This window comes from Oreochromis niloticus, linkage group LG8, assembly GCF_001858045.2.
Source record: "Oreochromis niloticus isolate F11D_XX linkage group LG8, O_niloticus_UMD_NMBU, whole genome shotgun sequence".
Taxonomy (NCBI): domain Eukaryota; kingdom Metazoa; phylum Chordata; class Actinopteri; order Cichliformes; family Cichlidae; genus Oreochromis; species Oreochromis niloticus.
The window spans coordinates 768,095-787,531 of NC_031973.2; the positions used below are offsets into that span (position 1 = coordinate 768,095).

Here is a 19,437-nt window from a genome sequence, read left to right on the forward strand (position 1 = left end):
ACGACTTCATTAGAATGCAGAAACTTTTGCTCTTTTCTGATTAACAGCAGCAAAGAAAAAATGAATTTGTCCTTTGTGATTCTGCCGCAGTCTGCAGAGTAACAGCAGGGAGACTTTTCACTGGAAGTACTCGCTAATTTACTGAACAATGCTAACGAGAGACTTTCCTTCTGTGGGCTGGGAGAAAACCCGGCAGGTCACTTTGTGTTTTCTTTATGTTGGAGAGAGAAATGAGTTGTCTGAGGAACGTCTAATGGATGTCTCCGTCTCAGCGTTGCCTTTAAAATAAATTGTGTTTTTCGGCCGCACCAACAAATATTTCCCCACAAAGTGCCGAGGAGCTGAAATGTCACAGAGCGCCTCTGCTGATGAATCCTGATTGTGTCCGATGACCCGGCTGAGAGGACAGCGCTTAGGTCGGGGTGACGTCACCCTTCATCTGCATCACCATGGTGACACATCGTTTCCTCACCCAACCTGAGCAGGATGGCGGCTCTGTAACGTTTTGATGGCTTTTCTTACAGCGTGACCCGGAGCTGACTCAAGCCGGCTGCGAGTTTCCACAAGGATTTAATTTGAAGTCTCTGTGGGTATGTTTGATGTTTGTGTCAGGGTGGCAGAATTACCCCACAGGGCCACTTTCAGACCTCTGAAATCCCAGAGGATTGTTACTGGCCAGCGGTTATGACGTAGCTCAAAGTAGCTCATTAACATAGCACAACACTCATTTTCCTCATGGAGAGACTTTTCTAAATAGAATTATTCATTTTTAAAAATGTGAGCAATTCAGAAAATAAAACAAAACCAGAAAAAAACAAGCAATTATTTCCCACAGTGTTCACAGAAAGGTTCCCCGACCTCGTGTTTGTCCTTTAAACACGTCTGTTTTGCTTTGTGCTGGACGGTTTTGCATAATTGGTCTTTTTCAGTGTGTAACATTTGGACTCTTGATGTTTTTTTTCTTCTTAGCATGTAAAACTTGAGATTTTGTAATGTTTGCATATGTTTTTATGTCCTTCTGGATTTGAGTCGAGCAGAAAAAGCTTTGAATGTTTCCACACGGTGCTCCTGTAGCCCCTCTGCACTGACCCCATGTGTCTGATGTATGTTGTCATTCTGATGATATAGTTTGGCAGGAGTTCCATGTGTTCTCATGAACCACTGAGTCTGTGGGCTGCGTTCACTGTGAGACTTACAGAACGAGAGAGAGGCTAAAACATGCTCATGGACACAAACCAGCACGTTTTTTTAAATCAGTGATCACAAATTTGTAAATAATTCATGTCAAGGGAACATTTTTGCAGGAGTAAGGATTATTCTGTGCAGAGAGAACGCGGAGGCCTCAGTACGGCAATCAAACAAAGGGAGGTTTACAAGAAGTGGCACTTTTCCCAAACCAGTCTGACTACGGTGGCCCCGAGAGGTCAAACACACTGAAACTACAGAAAACAGAAGCAAATAGAAAAACACACAAAACAGAACAGAAATAGACAAAAGTGTTCAGAAACATGAAAATACTTTTAGAAAACATGAAGCTCGAACAAACACGGAGCAGCAGGTTAGAAGTTGTGACTGTTTCAAGAACGGCCATGTGATTGGATTTCATTTCCTGAATCTTGGTTCAATGCTTTTGGTTTATAAAGGGAAGTCTCTGAACAGGAAACTGTGTTATTCCGCTGTGGAGGTGATCAAACACCAGCATGTCGTCCTTATTCCAGAGACAAAGTCAGAGAGGCTGAGCTGGTTTGTGCAGAGGAGGGAGAGTGGATGATGAAGATGGAGAGGCAGGAGCAAGGTAGGAAGACCTGAGAGGAGGATGGTGGAGTGAAGGAGGACATGCTGCTGTGGTGCTGTGGCGGCCTCTAAAGGGAGCGGATGCTTTTCTTCTTGACATGGTTTACAAATGATTTGTTGCTCTTATCATTTTTGTATGAGCTGTGAAGCTTGCGGGTCATGGGACGACGAGTTGAAGGATGCTTGTACCCTGAGTCTGACCTCGAGGCAGGCTGATTGACTGCAGCCTTCTGTATGAACTGTTGCGGTCTGCGTCGTCCTTTCTTTAATGCACAGACAGAAGTCGAGTTCAGCTGTGAATCAAACACCTGAAAATTCCCAATATATCAAATAAAAGTTTTATGTGTGCATGAACCTGTCAGGGGGGCTCCCGTAAGCCCGTCCTGTCCCTGTGATTAGGAGGAAATCACCAACACCTGGCGCTGCTACATGACTCAGCCCTGACCTCTGACCTCCCACCCTCTGTCTGCGCAGACAGTCAGGTAGGCAGCTTTATGATGCTGTCAGTGAGTTTGACGCTTTGCCTCCGATAAACGCAGAGTGACATTGGAGCAGCAGCCTGCTCAGCTCAGAGAGCTCTCACACACACATTATATACATAACCACAACACTCACACACACACACACTCACACACTCACACACACACAGACACACACACACACTCACACACACACACACACACACTCACACACACACACACACACACACTCACACACAGAGCAGCAGCCGTGTAAAGCGAACGCAGCCCGAGGTGTTGAGCTGAATGACAAATGTTTACCATAGTGCTGATAACGCCGAGGGCGGATACACCGCTACAACCTCTTACACTCTGTGTGAGTGTGTGTGTGTGTGTGTGTGGAGCATAAAGACAAACACTACCAGAGTGTGTTTACATGCACTCCAGTGTCACTTGTATCAGTCTTCTGTCTGCTGCTTACATATTTGCCAGCGTAAACACTGAATCCTGGTCACAGCTGATAAACTGTTATCCTTGTTTAAAGACACCGGAATGTTTAAGCCGCTTTATTCCGTGTTGAGCAGCTCTACGCCGTCCGACCCGGTTAAACCCGACGCACACTGCTCATAATGATTCGAGTGGGACACGGGAGATCAGCAGATGGACAAACAGGAAGAACAAAAACCTTTTTCACACATGAACTTTGAGCTGCTGGTAATTCTTTCTTACCTGTGCTCACGGCAGGAAGTACCCACCTCCGACTCATCCACAATACAGGAAACACTTCCTGTCGTTTAGGCGAGGGAGCTGCTGACCTCTCTCATTATGACAGTGTTTGTGTTAGAGTCCAGTTCGATACGCTGCACCAGGTGTAGCCTGCTGGGGACTTCCCATGATGCACTGAGTGCTTCTTCTTCGCTCTCGCTGTGTTTGTACACCTCTCTGCATTTAATCCTTATTTATCTCTGCTCTCTTCCACAGCGTGTCTTTGTCCTCCTCCTCCACTCTCCCACAGCAGACCCCTCCCTGAGCCTGGTTCTGCTGGAGGTTTCTTCCTGTTAAAAGGGAGTTTTTCCTTCCCACTGTCGCCAAGGTGCTTGCTCATAGGGGGTCATATGATTGTTGGGTTTCTCTCTGTGTTATTGAACTTTCTATCATCAGGTTTTTATCATTATTTTAGATTTTAATTGGTTCAGTTGTCTCACCGCTTTGAGCTCGCTCGTACTCTCGTACATTTAGGCGAATGAAAGATCACTCTGGTGAAAAAAAGACGAATTTATCCAACAAGATCTCCACTCGCTGGACTTTCAGTTTCATAGGAGGACATTTCTGAGCTAGGCCAAAATCAATGAGGCCTTAAGTGTAGATGTTTGTAAGCTTTTCAAAAGAAGCAGTGGATTCAAGTGGACGCTGCATTTAGCTAGTCAAGTTTTATTGTGAAGGCTTCACGAGCTTCCAAACCAGTGAAGGAAGGAAGTCCACCTGTGTTTGTACAGTCAGGTGCAGAGGCTGCAGTGAGTGGAGATAAAGACTCTGACCCTTGTTTCCAAAAATGCCCCCGTGGACTCTCACTAACCAGCTTCGTGCTTCATCAGTATTCAGACACCATTACGACTTGTGTGCATCCACACAGTCCTCAGCTCTTTGTCCCTCAGCGTGTTGATGCCGTCCTCTCTGCTCTTCCTCGAGGTTTGTGAAACAGCAAAGCCGAATCAACACTGCGCTCCATCACAGGACAGACGGGCGCAGAGATGCTTACATCCTGTATCGCTGAGTGGCGCTCGTCACGGCCACTCAGTCTGTGGATGTGACTGTAGTGTCGCCATTAATGTGTGTCTGTGGTTGTGAAAGCCTCGTCCTCTGAAATGTCACCAAATGAGCACAACACACAGTCGTTCATTATCTGCACCTCGCTGAGGAGCACTCAGGTCAGACTTCAGCAGCTTTATGTTGTGATGGCAAACAGCTGAAAATAGACAGCACTTAGATGAATCCACCACCACAGCACAGCCTTCTAAATGTCTGATTTCACTCATCAAAAGTGCATTTTTATAGGCTGACAGAAGCCATTGTTCAGTCTGATCTGATGTGGGTTTGGAGAAAGATTCGGAAGAGTCCAGAGTTTCAGCTTTTAATTGTGTCGGAGTGCTCGGAAATGACCTGCAGCGGTGTCTGCTCTGGCTTTTTAAATTACTCCATGAAAGCTGTCTCTGTGCGAGGTTTATACAGTCGTGCGAGAAAAGACTTTACACAACTGTGGGAAACATAGTGAAAAATCAGTGAGATGATGCAGAGATGTTTGTACATAAACATCAGCAGCACGTTTGGAGGGAACCAAACACCTCTCACTATGTGTTAACAGACCTCTCTGCTGAATCATATCTGTTATTAATCTCTGTCTCTCTTCCACAGCATGTCTTTATCCTGTCTTCCTTCTCTCACCCCAACCAATCACAGCAGATGGCCCCGCCCCTCCCTGAGCCTGGTTCTGCCGGAGGTTTCTTCCTGTTAAAAGGGAGTTTTTCCTTCCCACTGTTGCCAAGGTGCTTGCTCATAGGGGGTCATATGATTGTTGGGTTTTTATCTGTATGTATGATTGTAGGGTCTACTGTACAATATAAAGCGCCTTGAGGCAACTGTTGTTGTGATTTGGCGCTATATAAATGGGTTTAAATTAGATTCATCCACAGTGATGTGAGAGCCTGATACTCACACAGAAAAGCGTTACTGCAGGTTGCTGCTGAATCCTGGGGTGGACTTAGTTTCACAGCCCTGCGTAACGCCTGACTCTGTGTATCTGTGTACATGAACATGTCTGCATGTAGAAAATAAGGAGAAGCAGAGCAGGTCCACTGTAAGGTTTGAGACTAGCCTCACTCAGTAATGCCTTTTGTTCTCTCTGCACTGAGGTTATTCGTGTAAAACTGTGAAAAATGACTTTTTTACAAGCTTTATCGTTTGGCCCTGTGTCTTGAATCACTGATTTGATCTCATTTGACCAGCCACAGTAACGCAGACGGGTGAAGCAGCAGCAGCATGCGCTCTACAGACATGATTTCAAAGTGATTTCTGGGAAGTTCAGTGCAGGAACACTACAGTAGTGATAGCCCAGTGCTAAAAATAAAGGCGTTACCACATTAAAAAGCAGAAGTGCTCGTTTCTCCCTCTGTCTCTCCGAAGGCCATGAGCCATACGGACGCCTCTCTCCTTCTTCTCGCTCTACAACCATGTTTATCTGCCCTCCAGCAGCTGATTCATCTGCCGGCCTCTCCGCTCCCTCTCTGCCTCTGTAGCCCTCAGCACAAACAACAACACTGAGACAGAGGTGGAGACGTGAAAAACAGGGAGAGAAATAAGGGTGGGCGATGGACAGAGACGGGAGAGAGGAAACAAAGAAATGCGTTTACGCGAGTAAACGAGGCGAGGCGAGTAATGCTGGCGAGAAACAAACAGGGTGGGGATTAAATTCACTTGAACTTGTAGCACTACATCGCTTCAAGGTGCTTTATATTGTAAGGTAGACCCTACAATAATACAGAGAAACCCCAACAATCAGACGGCCCTATGAAAGAGCAGGCGGCGACATTGGGAAGGAAAAACTCTGACTCGTGTGGCGGTTCGAAGCCATTTCAGGAAGACAGGACAACAGACACACTGTGAATCAGGGCGTAGCAGACAGCTCGCAGCTACACCTGTGAGTCTCAGCAGCCTCACCGCTAACAGCTAACTTTGACCCTCAGGAAAGATTATCATGATGGTCTCATGCTATAAACGTGTGAACTTTAGTGGTGTAGTTGGAGATTTTAACATTGGAGCCTCAAGTGGACGCCAGATGAATTACAGTGTTGGTCACTTCCTGCTGGCGACATTTATCAACCCGGGGAGTGCGCCACCTATTGTCCACCCTGATGTTTGTTGAAACACTGCTAGGAGTCTGTTAACAACTTGCCTTCCACTTAAAAATGGGAACATAACTACAGGGAATCTATAAAAGGTAGGATGACGATGTTTCTCCATCCAGACACTCCTGCGATGGCTGAACTTCACCTTTCTCCAAATGTCACTGAAATCTGCTCACAAGCTTACTGACAGATAAAGAAACACAACAAAAGAAAGAGACAAGAGAACCAACACAAGTCTTCTCAAGCTTCTGAGTGAAGATAAGAAAGGAAGAAGACTGACATCGAATGAAGGCGATAAGAAAGCACGAGAGAGAGAGACAAAGGGAGGGAAAGAAAGGCAGGATGAAACAATGGGCATCAGACAGAGACATTAGGAAGTGCATACAAAGAAAAAGAGGAGTTATGGAGTAAATTCAGGGAGAGGAGGGTGTCCCAGTATAAAAGATGTAATGTAGGAGTGGAAATGATTTAACACAGGCAGGAGATAAAGAACTCAAAGCCGAGGGTGCAGCATGTCAGACAGAGGAAGAAAGAGTCTGAACAAAGAGCAAAGTGAAGAAAAAAACTGAATTTACACAGAAACAGACGATCGAAGGGAAAAAAGGAAAGGACCCAGAATCAGGTGAGAGTTTACCGTCGCCCTGTTTGCTGGAGGTGAACACTCAACGTCTCATATGATACCACATGTTGATGCTGTTAATTAGAGCTGAAGTCATTCACAGACACTTCCTCCCCACACAGACACTGTTGGGCCACGGGCTGCTGAATGAACAATAACCCACCCCTATTGGCTGGTGGAGCCCACGGAGCTCGGTGTTAGCATTTAAGCTGCAGTCATCGTGGTTTTTGGAGCCAGAACATCAGGCTGCTACGGTATTCGTTATTGCTAGCTAATTACCAGTGTGTGTAGTTATTTTTAATCTTGTGTCATTAGCTGCCACACAAACCTTTGGTGTCTGGAGGCCACATTTGGAGCTAACCTTGCGTTGCCTTTGGAGGAACTGCAGACACCTCAGCGCTGATAGATGTATTTTCCTACCGATGTGGTGTGGACATATTTCAGATTACATTTTGTATCAACATAACAAAAAGGTTTTTTTATATCTGTAGTTTCTTTTTTAGATGGTATGTTTTTGTTTCTTTGCCTGTTATCCAGTGTTTTCTGTAGAATTCAGCTTGATTTTAAAGCTTGATTGCTGAACACATGTGCTGAGCTCGAGTGCAAAGCTGTCTGCCATCAGAAGTTCTCAGGTATGTCTAGTAAATGCAGTGCCATGTGTATCTGCCACTGGATGGTTATGTGAAACACTACAGACCAAAGCAGCAGTGTAAAAGTCTCCATCTCTATGCTAACTCGTGGCTTCAAAGCCCAGGAAGTAAGCCATCGGCAGTCTCTGGGTGCTGCGCTCACGTGTCTGGTTGGAGGATTCGGCAGAAACTTAATGTAGCCATCTATTTTTGACTAAATATCTTATATTGGAGTTTGATTAGTGCACACAGGCTGTGGCAGCTCTTTGTGAAGAAACCTCTTGTCTTTGAGTCCACATATGAGCTCTGGACTTGTCCATCGTAACGCTCGTATCAGAGCATCAAGCCTTTCGTGTCTCCACAGGTGAGTGGAGGCGATGTCACTTGAGTCATGATCTGTTGGCTCTGAAGGAGTTTTAAATGCTAAAAAATGTGAGTGTTTTTTATAGTGTGCAGGTTACAGGCTCTGGGTCATACTGGGAGCCACTCACATAACACACAAAGGTTGGCTGTCGAGTGATGTAAGTGGCAGGTTTTATTAAGATGAACCAAAAACCCCACAGCAGGTTTGATCTGGATGACAGTGTCACAGGAAACTAATTTCACTTTGTTTGATGAGTTCCAGGAAAAAGGAAAAGAATTCCAGCTCCCATCAACTAATGAGTAATTAAATGTGATTGGCAGACAGTGCAAAAGCACTATGGAGCAGCTGATGCTGTGGGACAGTTACTGTGAGTCAGCACGTGGTCCTGCCTGCACACAACCATGCTCCTGCTCGTCCCCGTCACCTGTTAATGCTCTAGATGTCAATAAAGTTGTGATTGTAGTGACTGTAGCTAGCTGTAGCAAAGAGGAGCAAACATGCATGGAGTAAACTTTTTAAAGTTTGAATCGAAAGTGATGTCAAAGTAAATATTTCGTACAGCTCTCCAAACATCACCAGACACACATTTCTGTGCAGTCTGCATCATATTGTGTCTGCTAGCTAAAGGTAGAGCGGCTAATTTTCCACTGAGGCTAAAACAGGAATTGAAACAGATGTAAGGAAGAGATGATTGGAGTGGAGGATGATGGAGCAGGGACTGCTCAGCTAGTGACATTTGATAAACACCCTCCGTCCACCCCTGGTTACGTACTAACCGGGGGTTACACGTCTTCTGCAGATAATGATTAAAGAAACACAGCTGTAATCGTGGCTTTTACTCTCAGCCCCAGCAGCTGCTGTGCTGCTCAGACGGCCTCTTTGTTCATAAATACAACCCATCATCAGCCAGCCTCACAGATTAGCGGCTGCAGGTGAACTTTGAGTCAGGTTCAAATAATTAGATGAGTCAGCATACACTGACATTTACAGATTCAGCCCCTTCATCTGGCTCCGTTCTGTTTATCTGCAGTTCAGCAGAAACCAACGAAGATCTGAAGGTTTCACAAACTTTCATTCAGTTCTGCTGGAAAACCTGAATTGAGTCCTGCTGTTTCCTGTTTCTTATCACAATATTTCACAGGTCAACTCTCTTAGATATTCTGTGGACATCTGTTAACCCACAAAAACAGAAATTAAATGAATGAGAAATTAATATTAATATTTAAAACAACAGGGACTGAGTGACAGGATCTGTTACTACCTATTTATATATTTCTAAGTATTTGTTGTGTGTTTGGGTGTTGGGGGTGGATCCTGGGTATGCAGGATAAACTATAAACTGCCACATTTAGAAATGTTGTTAAAGTTTTTTGTAGCAAAGCACAAAAATGTGCGTTTACCATGTAAATCCATGTTCACACACTTTTTACCTTTTGCTCTCTGAGTAAACACAAAGACTGTCAAACACTTTATCGTTATTAAAGTACTGAATATTTATGAAGAGGATTTTTAAAACCTGTATAAACTGTGTAGAAACTTGATGGGTAGGCTGGTATACATTAGACCTAAGGCCTGGAGACAGGTCTGGGACCTCAACCACCACCAGTTGCTAGGGAAAAATATTCTCTAACCGTTTGGTGATTGGTTGCTGGCAGTTGCTAGGTGAAGCTGTTCACAAAGAAGGCGGTGCACTGAAAACCTCCTTGCGAGTCCTTTGGACAGACCGGACTGCCGTGGTGGTCTCTGATTGAAAGATACCAGCGTGTCTGCAGAACAAACAGCTCCTCGCTGATCGCTGCAGAAACGAATCAGAAACTTTCACCACCGCTCAGCGCGTTCGGGTGCCGCTCGCTGCTTTGGCCGTCCTGTGACACCATCACACATCGCTAACCTGTCGGTTGTACCTGAGAACCTGGGGGTTAAAAAGGCTTCATGTTAAGTACATCTTAATTGAGAACCCGTCACACATCAGTGGGTTTCTGTTGATTCTGTGGATCTCTTTGTGTTCTCAGCTGCTGCCTCTCAGGACAGGCACGTCATCTCGAGGGGCTCATTTTTCCATTTTCCCCCAAAGACACTGGATAATATTTGGGGGGGAGGATTTCCATCTGAGCACTTCAGCTAACAGCCTGCGAGGACTCATCTAATGATTACAGATGACAAAATCAGACCTGAAATATTCTCCATAATCAGCTCATTGTTCTTTTCTGCAGCTCTGTTATTGAATTCAAACAGTTTGTGTTGAAAAGCACAAACTGTAGTGCTGTTATATTTGTTTGTGCAGCCACTGATGACGCCAGCCAGGAAATATAGATATGAATGAAATATGAAAATGGCGAGGAAAACGAGAGAGCGCGTGGAAACATGCTCAGAGCTTTGAAAACACGGAAAGACAAGATGTTGCAGAGACTCTGTGAGGAATCTTGGAGCGAGATGAATCAGATCCGGAGTAAAAATTAATAGAGCGGGGCTTCAGATTCCCTCGCAGGCCGGAGAGGGTTGGTGTTGGGAAATGTACGGAAACGTGCGCCCGGATATAGAGAAGAATCAGAAATGTGGAACAACTGGAGTCTGCTGTTGATGTGTAATTGGTCTCACAGAGGAGAGATCTGACCCTCCTATTTTTAGAAAGCATTGCTGGTTTTTGACTGCTCATGCAAATAAGGCTGCTGTGTGCGGGATCCTGCAGAGAGGGAATTCATTCACCCGCCAGGTGACTGACTATTAAAGGCCCGGTCAGGCAATATCTTCTCTTCTGAGGTGGAAAATTGAGATGAGCATATGATTTCTGAACCTTTTGGTCCCGGATATGAGCAAGGATGCTGGAAAACTGTTGGCATGCCCATTTTCCTGGGAGCCGGCCATCAGTCAGAGCGCCGTTCTGAATGTAGATGTAGTTTTGTACGGTAAATTAGTTCTCTGAGGCAAAACGCCTACAGTCAAAGAACAGAAGCATGTTTTTATTCCATCTGAATAATTGTGTTTAGATATTTTATAAGTGATAAGTAATCCAGTGCAAACAAAACGGTGTTAATTATGAAGCGTCTGTCGCTCATTTCCTGCAACATTTTTTCATGTAAAACAAAACTGACGACTAATTCCATCATTTAGACACGTGAACTCAGTCGTCACCGTCATCACTTTAAGTCTGCAAGGTCGCTGTATGTGGGAGGGCGATGTGCAGTTAAAACAGATTTGTAATGGAAATATAGAAAATAATGAGCGATTTTAACGCTACCTGCTCTGGTTTGGAGGTTTGGCCTTGAGAAGAAGAATCACCTTCCTGGGCCCAGTTACAGATACCAGCAGGCCCAACGTCGGCCACCTAGGCTTCGGTCGTAGCACTGCAGACGCTGTCTGACAAACCCACATTCGCCCTGAGTCAGCAACACTGGTCAAGGTCAAATGTGGCCCAGAGAAAAGTCCACATGTGGGCCACATGTGGACTGAGCATTCATTACTGCCAGGGGTGTGAGGGCAGTTGAAATAATAGGCACATTAAGTTTCATTCTTCCATAAGAGAGAATCTCTCATATCCTGGTTCGATAGATGTTAAAACTCAACCACAGCAGCACAAAACAACATCCTGAGAACTCTGATGTGCTGGTTTGGTTTCCAGGCCTAGTTTGTGCGTCTGTGTTAGCAGTGGCTGCAAACACAGCCTGACTGTCTGTCCAGACCCGGGTGGCGTGGCCACGCCGCTGCCTGAGCTGGAGGCCTCGGTGCTGGGGAGACACAGCTGACAGGAGCCTGGAGGGTCTGCAGGCTGCTGCTGGATATGAAGTCTGTGTTTACGCTGATGGTTACAGACTTGTTTTCATACATATATCAGTTTCACTGTATCCTTCCTCTCTTTTTGTGGCGTGCTCCTTCTCCAGCACTGTCTGACCTTGTCTTTTCGTCTATTTCCTCTCAGAAGCTGGATTACAAAAAAGAGCCCTGGAGTCAGACTGTGACACTTCCAGACTCTGTTCGGCGCTCCTTCATCCTCGGGAAGGGGGTTTTAATTTCCCCCCACGTCTTGGCTTCGGGGCCTTTTTTGTAATCCCAATTTTATAAAGGGAACGAGCCGTGTTTCCACTCAGCGTTCCCACCGAGTCTGCATGTTCATACCAAACTCAACTCCAGGCTGTCACGTGTAAACACCCACCCTGCTGCCATTTGGTATCCTCTCATGGTATTAGCTTTTTCCACAGTACTTTTCCCCACAGTGTGTCATTTTGTTTTGAGCATTAAAAGCCGTCGTTCTTCATACAACAACAGGAACCAATGAAATGAGCTCTTCTGGGGAGGTTTTCTGACATCTGTCATCAGCTCTGCGCCAGCGTGAGAGGAAGCTGAAAAACACGAGTGTCCTCTGACGTGCGGCGTCTTTCTTTGAACGGTTCAGTGGTTCGACTCTATGAATAGGCTGTTACGTGCACATTTGTGCTCCCAGAGTGCGTACAGCGCTGCATTACAGTTTGATCCAGGTTCTGGGAATCTAAATTTAACCTGGGAACACTGGAGTGGGGTGATTCATCGGCCTTGTCTTCTATTTCGATAGAGGGAGGACAGGAAAGTAGGAAGTAGTCAGATTCAAGCACGAGGATCTGACATGTTCACTAGTTTGACTTGACTTGAGCCTCTTGGCCTGCAGGAACCGGGGGGGGGGCGGGGTCTGCTCCGTAGTCGATGTGCTGTGTGACTTCCTCTGTCCCTCAAAGGATGAAACTAGAAAGTTGGAGTTTTGGGCAAAATCTCAGCGTGACTCCTGAAAGACGTGACTGTCTGTGGCTGCTGAGGCAAAGTAAATCTTACAGGACTGTAGTTCTGTAAATGGCCACATGGGGCGATATTGTGCCAGGTGATGAGGTGTTGTTATTCTGGACATTTTTAACATTTCTTTATTTTAAGTTCAAGCCTGGTGTTCTTCTGAGGTGTTCTTCATCTCCAGGATGTCCACAGACTGAAATGTGAGACCATGTTTGAATGTGAATATTTCAAAAACTACCAAAGACAAAAGGCTGAACTTTCCACTGTCTTCTCTTCCCATCAGAACGAATCAGGATGTGTCCTGTCACAGCAATGCAAACTAAAACACTGAGAATACTTTTTAACATGAAATTCTGAGCCTGAAAGGCAGAAAATGTTATTTTCATTCAAATGTCACGCTCAGTCACAGAAATCGACTTCATGTCTAATTTATAATCTTGTCCCAAACAGACAAACAAACATTGAAGCTCCAAAGCTGCTGGTGTTTTGCAGCTGGACGTATTATTAGCTGCGTCTCATTAAGCAGCAGGTAAACATACCTGCACGTGTCGCCTGCGCTCTACAGGCTCTACAGCCGGAAGCTCCTTTGCTTCTTATGTTCTGCTAACATCTGGTTTGGGTTTTTGGGCTTATGTGCAGATTTTCTCTGTTCACTTTCCATCCCTCATAATGCTGATTGGTGCAGGTTAGGACTGAAATCCAGCCAATTAAAAAGCACACCTGCCTTGAAGGTGCAATTTTTCTTCTAAACCAATAACAAACGATTGTACAAGTTGTTGAATATTAAGCAAGAACAGCTTCGTGAATGCCATCTTCTCCCCATCCATCCATTACTGACCTCTTGACCTGGCCCTGCTTCCCTCTCTGTTTCCATCAGCAGTGAGACGTGGGGGGAGGTTTGATAGTGAGTCGTAATCCCTCAACATCTCCGCTCGGCTCTGTTATTTAAATCAGCTGTATGCCCGGAGGCTCCGTCTGTCTCTTTCTGTTTCCTTCGCCATCTCTTAATCCCTCGTTCTCCCTGTTTTGCTCACTTGCACTTTGAAGTTCAAGTTTTATTTGTCCCAGTGGGCAGCTGGTCGAGCAGCAGCTATTAAAGGCAGCCTTGCATGAAAGTAGTGAAAACTGCTGTAGCTTAGCTCCGCTCGCCCGCTCGAGTACTGTGAGCATCCTCGCAATTAAACTTCATGTATGGATGCACCTCCGGAAACTTCCACAATGAGCTTTAGACGCTCGCGTGGAAAAAAGACAAGGAGACGGAAGCACAGCGGCTCTTCAGGAGGAAGTTTTAAACCAGATGTGACCTGGAAGTAAATGATGGCATTAGAGTGATATTTCAGCTCATGTTTTACCCTGGGAGAACTGAAAAAGTCTAAAATGAACCTTTTAGTTGAATTTATTATTGCAGTTTATATTACTTTATTCATTTTTCTTCAAAAAGATTTGATTTTCTTACAAAGACACTACCGACAGTTCTGACGGGTGAGTAGTTTGTGTTTTTGTAGGACTGGAACATTAAAAATATGCTTGATTGATCCAGAACTGTATCCGATTGTTACATGAGGAAATCCATAAGTAAGACCTGCCTTAGACCTCATGCTGAACGATGTTGTTTCCATCTGCAAAGAGAAATCCAAACGTTTCTCAGAGAATCTGCAGGTAACTCAGCGTTCATGTGAGTGCAATCAGAAAGCGCCACGCTGACCTGTCGGGGAGGCCCGCCAAGAAAACAGCGTTCACCAACGAGCGTGTAGCAAAGAGCAAGCTTTCTGCATTTCAGTCAGGTCAGTTCAGATTTTTGCATCACACTGAAAACAGCTTGAAGGTAATGTGAGGCCAGTTAGTTTGAAAAGCCAAAGAGGAAGTGAACCTTTCGCCGGGATAATGATCCAGCAAGGAATGATTTCCAAAGAAGAATCGAAGGGTTAGAGAACGGGGTGGGCGAGGCCTCGGTTTGAATCCCACTGAAAGGCTGTGGGTGGATTTAAAACGGGCAGCACATCGTAAGGAAACTCAAACATCTTACAGTTAAAAGTGGTGAAAAGTTTCATCAAAGACGAAAGTAGAGGAAAATTACAAAGAATGACTACAAAGAGATTTTTTTGTGTGCCTACTTTTTTCAAAGAAGATTGGAAAAAAAAAAAAAAGAGTTAAAAGTCAGATTTCAGAGTGCAACATCCAAAAACCGCCATCAGTTTCCACTGGATGTTTCTGTTATCAACAAATTTGCACATTTCCATCCTCACCTTCAGTTTCCAATCACGCCAACCTGTGTGCAGGTTTCCATTCCAACCAATCAGAGGACTGGCTGATTAGACTGATTGTTCTGCCCCCTTCGGGGCTGAAAAGACTTCTGGCTGCTGTGCCGAGCCCGTTCCACGCTATCTCACTGTCCCTCACTCCACCTTCCTCTATCTCTTTCTCCATCTCCACCTCTCACTCACACACGAGACTCCAAATTTTCCTCCTCTGGAACAGACTTTACACTATCTCTCTCTCCCAGTACAGCCTTTTGATGGTTTCGTGTTCCCGAACAGCAGCGCCACTAATCCGCTCCGTCTGATTGGCTCTACACCTCAGCTCGAATGCTGGGATGGCAGCACTGATTTGTCCACAGCTGTTTTTACAAAGAAAAGGCAGAAAGCTGAAATTATCCTGATTCCTCAGGATATTTTGAAGTTACTGATCATATATATATATTAAATGGAATATATTGTAGTTTGGACCTGTGATGACTGTGGGGGCTCGGATGCTCCTACCAAAGAGCTACTGCTGAAAACCTGCTGCTGACCAATCACAGAGTCCATGTTAAATACCGTCCGTCACTGCGAGTGACTCCAGTGGGCATGTGATCACAGAACTGGACCGGCGCAAAGGAAGAAGGCGCCTCGGTCCGATGGATCGTGGGGAAGAGAAGCATAGCCACATCTCCAACTTCCCTCACCCCAGCGTCCACGTCCAGCTCATCCACGGGGACATTGAGTCAATCCCAAGAAACCCGAGAGATATAATTTATCCAGTGAGTCCGGGGTCTACCTGGAACACTTTTAGGAGGTGTCGAGGAGACCTGAGACAACCTGATGTAAGGAGCAGTGACTCTACAATGAATCCCTCTCAAATGACCAAGTTCCTCATCCTGTCTGTAAAGAAACTCATTTCCACCGCTGCAGTGTGGATCAGGGGCCGAGGTCCTCCAGTCCTCCAATCCTCGGCTTCCAAACCAGCTTGTAATTCATTGGATACCATTTGAGTCCTTTTTGAAAACTGCAAACAGGCGTTCTGAAACCCAAACAGGAAGTGTTCCCAAACAGCACCAGATACATTTTAGTCCTGACCGAAACAAACAGGGTGTGAGAACAAATCCAAGTTAGGCCCAGTCCCGTGATTCACACCGCCTTCAGCATCCCTGCCTCCTTACATGGACTCTCTGTGCGGAGAGACGATGGGCTCTGAGAAAACAGCAAAATTAGAAGTTGAGAAATGAAAGGAAAAAAATGCAAGATGCATGAACAGGAGCGCTCTGAGCGATGTCCTGCTGGGAAACCTTGGGCTCTGTGGATGTTACTGTGATGCTTACCACCTACATAAACACTGCTGCAGACCCGTCCCTGCACAGTTGCCTCTTTCAGAGGGATGGTGCTCCCTGTCAGGGAGTCAAACCTCTCTGAGGAGATCCCCCTTCTCAGCCTGAGTGAGCTTTGGTTGTATTTTCTGAAAGAACATGTCCTGTTAATGGAGGGTGCAGAAAGATCTGCTGCTGACATCTCAGCGTCTGAATACAGGACGCCGTAAAAGACGTGTGTAGTCCAGGCCTCGATGGGCGTAAACAACATGCCGGTTTTAAAATCATGATTGAACACGGCGTGCTTTAGATCCAGCGTGTTTCGGCTGAGGATTGGTGTTTTCGTGGCTGCATTACTCCGCCTCACTAAAAATCCTCCCGATGTCTCCTGACACGTCTGAGACGCTGGGATCTCCACCTGAATGTGAAACACTGTTCTGGCCAGAGTCTGGCTGCGCAGCATGAATGTGTAATGACCCAGCAACAGTCTGCTGCTTGTTAAGAGGTTGAAACTGTAGCTCATCACAGAAGTTTCCAAGGTAAAGTTTTTACATGTGATTTTCTTTGGCTGCTCTGTGTAAACGTTCCTGCTGAGCGCCAGCTTCTATCTTTTCTTTGCTTTGTCTCTTTCTCTGCTGCTACCATCCTTTAATCTCGCATTAACAGACACACACACAGTCGCTTTGTGGCGTGCTGAGTGTCCCGGTGTCATTAGTGATGTTAGCGGGGCTCTAATCATCGCTTTTGTTTACCCATCAGCCAGATGGCTGCTGCTCTACTGACTGGCAATCACACACAATGACAAACTCCCTTTCTCGCTCTCTATCTAATCTTTCCTCTTTCACACTTATCCAAACTTCTTTCCTGTTGACTCGCTGTCTCTCACCAATATTTATTTATTTATTTTATTTAGGTCTACTCCTTCATTCTCTGTTGTGTGACCGTTGTAGTGCTGGAGCACAGTGACTGTGTCCAACCACCATCTGTAAACCAGACATTATACTTTTACTTCTTTAATTTGGAGCAAGAAGTTTCACCCCAGTCTGTATGCTTAACCATGTTAGCGTAGCTTAGCGTAGCATGCTAGTGTGGGCTTCAGTGACACGACAGAAAACTGTGGTTGGAGACAAAATTACTGCGACTGCGAGTACAAACCCAATGTGACTGCGCGCGCGTGTGTGTGTGTGTGTGTGTGTGTGTGTGAGTGTGTATTCATATGTTTGTGGGGACCAAAAATTGGAAGTTTGCTATACTTATGGGGACCAACAGCAGTCATAGGGACCAAAATCCTGGTCCCCACAAGTTTGAAGGCATTTTGAGGCTCAAAATGTGGTTTTAGTGTCAGGGTTACAGTTAGGTTAGGGTTAGGGTTAGGCATTCATTTTTGATGGTTAGGGTTAGAGGCTAGGGAAATCATTATGTCAATTAAATGTCCTCACTAAGATATGAAAACCAGTATGTAAATGGCCTGTATTTGTATAGCGCTTTACTAGTCCCTAAGGACCCCAAAGCGCTTTACACATCCAGTCATCCACCCATTCACACACTGATGATGGCAGCTACATTGTAGCCACAGCCACCCTGGGGCGCACTGTAACCACTTGTGGTCAGTTTGAGAACAGGAAGTCATGGTCATTGGATGACCATGACTTCCTGTTCTCCTTGACATCAGGTGTCATCAACCGTTGTTTTCACACTAGGACAAATCTGAGATTATCATATGACATCATCAAAAAATGGCTACGTTAACAGCCCGCCATTGGTTCTCAGTCACATCCATCACTCAAAAACACAAAGATGGGGACAGCAGAAATTCTCAGCTTTATGAGGAGACTTAACTAACCGACGGGTAATGCCACGGTGGCTACATCCACGTTTGTGTTCTGTGTGTGTGTGTGTGTGTGTGTGTGTGTGTGTGGTATTTAGAGGACATGTTGCTCTCTCCTCACAATGGCCCCCTGCAGTCGAAGCTTCCTGCTGTTTAGCACTGAGCTGCACACACAAACACACCATGCAGTGAAACAAGGACAGATGGACACACACACACAGACAAACATGAATAAACCAAATAAACAGGGGACAGATTGTGATGAGTCCAGGACCTCAGTGTTGGTGATGACGATGATGATGATGAGTAATCGGCTGCATCTGATCAACAACACTTCATCAGATCACTGCTCTCAGACCCCCCGCGGCTCAGAGGAATCTAAAGGACTCCACAATGCTGTGCAGTCCTTTCAGTCAGCCCGCTTCACACATCACTCTGTGGACAGAGTCTAAAGGAGGACGCAGAGCAGACAGCCCGGTTAACCACAAGCACCACCTGACGCAACCAGTTCTCTGGATTCCCACCGACTCGTCTGCTGCCGTCTGCAATAACAGCCGTCAAAGCTTCCTGACAGCTGGGAGCGCTGCCTCCTTCAACCTGTCTGCTGCTTTTATTGGACTTCTGCTTCATCCGGCCTCTCTCCCCCCCAGCATCCGGTGGCCCGTCCGCTCTCTGGATGAACCGAGTGGAGCTGCAGGACCAGCTTCCTGCTCTCTCCTCCCCCGTTTTCAATTTGCAGTGACTCTCACTTCACTGGTTTCAGTCCCCAGACGTCCGTCCTGTGTTGGTGTGCCATGTTAAAAACATGTGAGGCGCACGTGTGTGTGAATTCCAGCTTCGATAACCCATCGAGTCTTTGGTCATTAAGCAAATTAGGCTCATATATTTTCACCTTGAGTCTTCAAACCAGCACACGCTGCTTTAATGCTCATGTATGTTACATGCTTGACATGCGTGTGAGAGGTTTGGCACTGGGTGATTTGCCGCTCTGCAGTAATTATGTACTCGCTGCATCCAGGTGGATAAACTGCAGTGAACATCTGGTTCAAGGTGTCTCTAAGACTTTATTAGCGCTGAAGCTGATCACAGATTATGTGTGTTTATTAAGAGGAGGCCACAAGTTGATTCTAAAGTACTGGGACGCTATTATAACTCCTCACATTCACTCATGTGCCTACATTACCCACAATGCACCATGAGTACACCGCCCACAGCTGTACTGAATCCAGGTGCCTGCCAGAGACGAAGAGCTTTCTGTCCATCTTCATCTTCTCGTCCTCTTCCTTTTCTTCTTGCTACCATCGTTCGCTTTGTTTTCGACATTGTTGGGTCCCAGCCATTATTTCCCCATCATCTCGAGTTTATTTCATAACTCGCTCTTTCTCTGTTCATTTCAATACCCAGAGTGTGTTTTTCAGCCTAATTTGCGCAGCCCGAGCACGCGTTTATCACATTTATCATTTCAGCCTTTTCACAGCACATAAAGCTGCTTTCATTCAAGTGGATGTTCCTGCTGTTCTGTCAGG

General features: G+C 45.7%; 1 protein-coding gene across 3 annotated transcripts in view; it reads left to right on the forward strand.

The window, feature by feature from the left end:
* grid1b (glutamate receptor, ionotropic, delta 1b) overlaps positions 1 to 19,437 on the forward strand; it is a 578,026-nt gene that overhangs the window by 430,741 nt on the left and 127,848 nt on the right. The window lies entirely within an intron of this gene.